We start from the raw sequence: 5,500 nt of genomic DNA, 5'->3' as shown, positions 1-5,500 counted from the left end.
TTAATCCATTTTAGAATAGGGCTGTAATGTAACAAAATGTGGAAAAAGTCAAGGGGTCTGAATACTTTCCGAAGGCACTGTACATAGGGCAGCAGTCTCTAAGACTCTAAGACAAGTGTACAGACATGCAAACCGATTCTGCATTCGGATACTAGGTCACTTCCCATTTCCCGTAGATGTGGCAGTGTGTGAACACCTTGTTCTTGACACGATAGGACTTAATCATATCCTCTTCTCTCTTCGGAGAAGTACTGTACTGAACATAATTAGATGCTACATCACCTCTGAAAGGGGGTGTGCGTGTGTTCGCATACTGGTGCATGTCTGCGTGAGTTCTTGCCTGTGTGTCTCTGTGTGTGTGTGTGTGTGTGTGTGTGTGTGTGTGTGTGTGTGTGTGTGTGTGTGTGTGTGTGTGTGTGTGTGTGTGTGTGTGTGTGTGTGTGTGTGTAGCAAATCTTATTAAGAACACTTTCCTTCACATCCACCCTGTTTCCCTCCACTCACTCTCCACCACCGCTCTCTGAAAAAAGCCCCTCCGAGACGCCTTCCCAGCAGCCTCTGTAACTAATGACAGCCCTGGACAGATCTGACAGTGAGCTGTGTCTGTATATTGTGCTTAATATCATCATAATAATGAGAGCAAATTAGAACAATCAATTTCCACGGGCTGGTGCTTGATTGGACGAGAAGAGGGAAGTGACAAGGGGTGATCCATCATTCCACGGACCAGTCACATTAAGGGGAGCGCCGGGGAGTGTGGTGGGGGCAGGTGGGCTGGTGGCCAGTAACAGCCAATAGGGACGAGGCTGAGGAGAGCGAGGAGGGCAGGGCTAGGAATTAGATGCAGTGTTCTAGAAGCAAGCGTTATTTCAGCTGTGGTATGGACTGGACAGTGGGTTTGCTTTGCTCTCCATGACAAAAGGTCGTTTAAATGACAATAACATTGTGTAAACACAATCAATTACATTACCTCCAGCCAGCAACAAAACTACCATCACTCTATATTTTAAAACACATCACCAATGACCTTGCTCTCACCTCTGACCTTAGGACCACCTCCAATTCAAAACGAAAACATTCTGAAAACCATGACATTGAGTTAATTTCAAAATCTATTTTTCTCTGTTGAGAGACTCAGTCAGTCGCTTGACAGCACGTCACCATTGCGGGCCCAGTCGGGGGTTCCCCCGGCCCGTTTGCAGGGGATGTGTGTGTAGATGGAAGCAGCAGCAGTTAGAGAGACAGGGAGCAGCATCGTTTCATTCCCCATCATCTGATCTACCATAACGCTCCATTGCACCAGGCTGCGTGACAATACCTCACGGTGAACTGTCACCAGACCTTTGCTTGAAAATGGTTGTGGAAAACAGGCCTGTGCGCGGCTGAATGTAACGTTTGAGGTAGTTCTCTGAAGATGTTTACCGGAGGTAAAAGTTCACCTCACCGAAAGATATGATTTAAAGGGGCAATCTGGGACTTAAACAACAAAGCGTTCTCCCGCCACTTTTTTTGGGGTAGCAGCTAAGTATTTGTGCACACAACACCTCAAATGGTTGTAGCCTACCAGTTGAGAATTGCAGTTGATGGAAGTTCAACAGAGAAACCCACTATTGAACATGTAGTCTAGAGCAGTGGAGTGGACCCTGTTCAAAAGTAGTGCGCTACATAGGGAATAGGGTGGCATTTGGGACACTGCCCTTGTCATGATGAAGGTTGTGTCTGATCTTGCCTGATTGACGACCCAAATGTAAAATCTGACCTGTATTGTGACTTGTCAGGGCTGAAAAACATGATAACACTATGATGCACCATAACCAAAAAAACATGAAACATGTTCAAGCATATTTATTCATATCATTTACATACATTTGAATACAAAACGACAAAGTACTTTTTACTCAACTCTCTACAATATACAATAGATGTTGCAGAAATAGTTAAACATTAAAATATTCCAAAAGTGAATACAATGACTCTAAACAAATCTATACAGTTACTTTGATACTCGGAGCGTATGTTCAGTGGCTTGCGAAAGTATCCACCCCCCCTTGGAATTTTTCCTCTTTTGTTACCTTACAACTTGGAATTAAAATAGATTTGGGGGGGGGGGATTGTATGATATGATTTACACAACATGCCTACCACTTTGAAGATACAAAATATTTTCTATTGTGAATCAATAACTTGAGCGTGCATTACTATTCACCCCTCCCCACCCCCCAAAGTCCATACTTTGTAGAGCCACCTTTTGCAGCAATTACAGCTGCAAGTCTCTTGGGGTATGTCTCTATAAGATTGGCACATCTAGTCACTGGGATTTTTGCCCATTCTTCAAGGCAAAACTGCTCCAGCTCATTCAAGGCTGATGGGTTCCGCTGGTATACAGCAATATTTAAGTCATACCACCGATTCTCAATTGGATTGAAGTCTGGGCTTTGACTAGGCCATTCCAAGACATGTCATTGTTTCTGCTTAAACCACTCGAGTGTTGCTTTAGCAGTGTGTTTAGGGTAATTGTCCTGCTGGATGGTGAACCTCTGTCCCAGTCTCAAATCTCTGGAAGACTGAAACAGGTTTCCCTCAAGAATTTTCCTGTATTGAGTGCCATCCATCATTCCTTCAATTCTGACCAGTTTCCCTGTCCCTACCGATGAAAAACATCCCCACAGCATGATGATGCCACCACCATGCTTTACTGTGTCAATGGTGTTCTCTGGGTGATGAGAGGTGTTGGATTTGTGACATAGTGTTTTCCTAGACAGCCAAAAAGCAAAATTTTAGTCTCATCTGACCAGAGTAACTTCTTCCATATGTTTGGGGATTCTCCCACATGCCTTTTGGCGAACACCAAACGTGTTTGCTTATTTTTTCTTTAAGCAATGGCTTATTTCTGGTCACTCTTCCGTAAAGCCCAGCTCTGTGGAGTGTACAACTTACAGTAGTCCTATGGACAGATACTCCAATCTCCGCTGTGGAGCTTTGCAGCTGCTTCAGGGTTTTCTTTGGTCTCTTTTTGTCTCTCTGATTAATGCCCTCCTTGCCTGGTCCGTGTGTTTTTGTGGGCGGCCCTCTCTTGGCAGGTTTGTTGTGGTGCCATATTCTTTCCATTTTTTAATAATGGATTTAATCGTGCTCCGTGGGATGGTCAAAGTTTCAGATATTTTTTTATAACCCAACCCTGATCTGTACTTCTCCAGAACTTTGTCCCTGACCTGTAAGGAGAGCTCCTTGGTCTTCATGGTGCTGCTTGCTTGGTGGTGCCTCTTGCTTAGTGGTGTTGCAGACTCTGGGGCCTTTCAGAACAGGTGTATATATACTGAGATCATGTGACAGATCATGTGACACTTAGATTGCACACAGGGGAACTTTATTTAAGTAATTATGTGACTTTTGGAGGTAATTGGTTGCGCACCAGATCTTATTTAGGGGCTTCATAGCAAAGGAGGCGAATACACATGCACACACCACTTTTCCATTTTTTTATTTGTTTTTGAAACAAGTAATTTTTTTTATTTCACGTCACCAATTTTGACTATTTTGTGTATGTCCATTCCATGAAATCCCCAAAAAATCTATTTAAATTACAGGTTGTAATGCAACAAAATAGGAAAAATGCCAAGGGGGTTGAATACTTTCGCAAGGCACTGTATAAATATATACAGTAGCAGTCAAAAGTTTGGACACACCATTATTCCACAAATTAACTTTTATCAAGGCAGACCTGTTAAATTAAATGTATTCCAGGTGACTACCTCATGAAGCTGGTTGAGAGAATGCCAAGAGTGTGCAAAGCTGTTATCAAGGCAAAGGCTGTTTAACACTTTTCTGGTTACTACATGATTCCATGTGTTATTTCACAGTTTTGATATTTTCACTATTATTCTAGGTACAATATAACGCACGATATTCACTGAGTGTACAAAACATTAAGGACACCTGCTCTTTCCATGACATAGACTGACCTGGTGAATAGTAGTAGGTGGTAGTAGGTGCCAGGCGAGTATGGTAGTTGGTGCCAGGCGCACCGGTTTGGGTGTGTCAAGAACTGCAACGCTGCTGTTTTTTTCACACTCAACAGTGTCCTGTGTGTATCAACAATGGTCCACCACCCAAAGGACATCCAGACAACTTGGCACAAGTGTGGGAAGCATTAGATCAACAGGGGCCAGCATCCATGTGGAACGCTTTCGACACCTTGTAGAGTCCATGCCCCAACTAATTGAGGCTGTTCTGATGGTAAAAGGGGGTGCAACTCAATATTAGGAAGGTGTTCCTCATGTTTTGTACACTGTATACAGTGTATACTGTATATATCCTCCTACACACTTTCTTGTGCATATCTGTTTAACATGTACGATATAACGTATGATATAGAACTTATCTTGCCTCGGGAATATGGATGACTACTACAGTAGCCACATTTGCAAACTCTCTTACGCAAAAGAGAGAAGAAAAAAACATGAACAAGCAAACTTATTGGTTATTAAGTTATTACGTTAAGTTATTGGTTCTCTCTTCAGCTAAGCAAGGTAAACATGATCAAAGACACTGACACTTGGAGCGCCTTCTTATGAAGCCTTATAAGGGATCATAGCACCTCATAATGTGCTATGGATATGTTGTTAAGGCATTATAACACCTGAAAGGGTTTCTAAAACTATACCATTCACGTGACGTGTTCTGACCTCATTTTCTGTCAAAACCAGAGATCAGGAAAATGGTAAAGTCAGATACTGCATTCATATCGTGATACTGTTGCGGTGTCATTAAATAAATACATTCTCTCTGTACTGTACATTGTCGGAAAAGGTTTTCAGTCAGATTGAGAAAAGAAGACTTCCAGCGTGATTCACAGAAAGAGAGGCACATATAACCGAGAGGAGAGTGAAACCTAATGGTTGTAGATGTGCTGACTTCCAAACAGCACATAGAGTCAATGTAGGTTACTGTACAACTGGTGACATTAAAATGTTACATTTTGGAACGGTATTTTCTGTCCGAAAATGTTTTTCATTTCCATAGATATGGACACAATTCAACTTATTGAGAAAACATTAAAACACCACCACAGACACTATCCTAGAGCTCTTACATCAGACGTTTTGTAGACTGACACAGGAGTCTGTAATGCATGAACACAGATTCAGAAGAAGAACAAAATGAAATACTGAACCGAAATAGATGATTTTGTCCGTTGTCTGCACTAACTGGGCAGAGGAAAGCCAAGTCCACCACATTGCTTTCACCTACTCTGTCCCACTGGGCAAAAACTGGTTGAATCAACTTTGTTTCCACATCATTTCAACAAATATATTCAGTGTGATGACGTTGAATCAATGTGGGAAACGATTTAGATTTGCAAAAAGGAATTTTGCCTTTTTTTCAACTAACTTTTAACCTAAAGCCAATATCATGGTGACATTTTATGTTGATGTCACATTGACTTCACGTTAGTTGACAACTCAACCAAGTGGAAATCAAAAATAGACATTTAACTGAC

This window comes from Oncorhynchus masou, chromosome 5 (assembly GCF_036934945.1).
Source record: "Oncorhynchus masou masou isolate Uvic2021 chromosome 5, UVic_Omas_1.1, whole genome shotgun sequence".
Lineage (NCBI taxonomy): Eukaryota > Metazoa > Chordata > Actinopteri > Salmoniformes > Salmonidae > Oncorhynchus > Oncorhynchus masou.
This window is presented reverse-complemented; position numbering follows the sequence as displayed.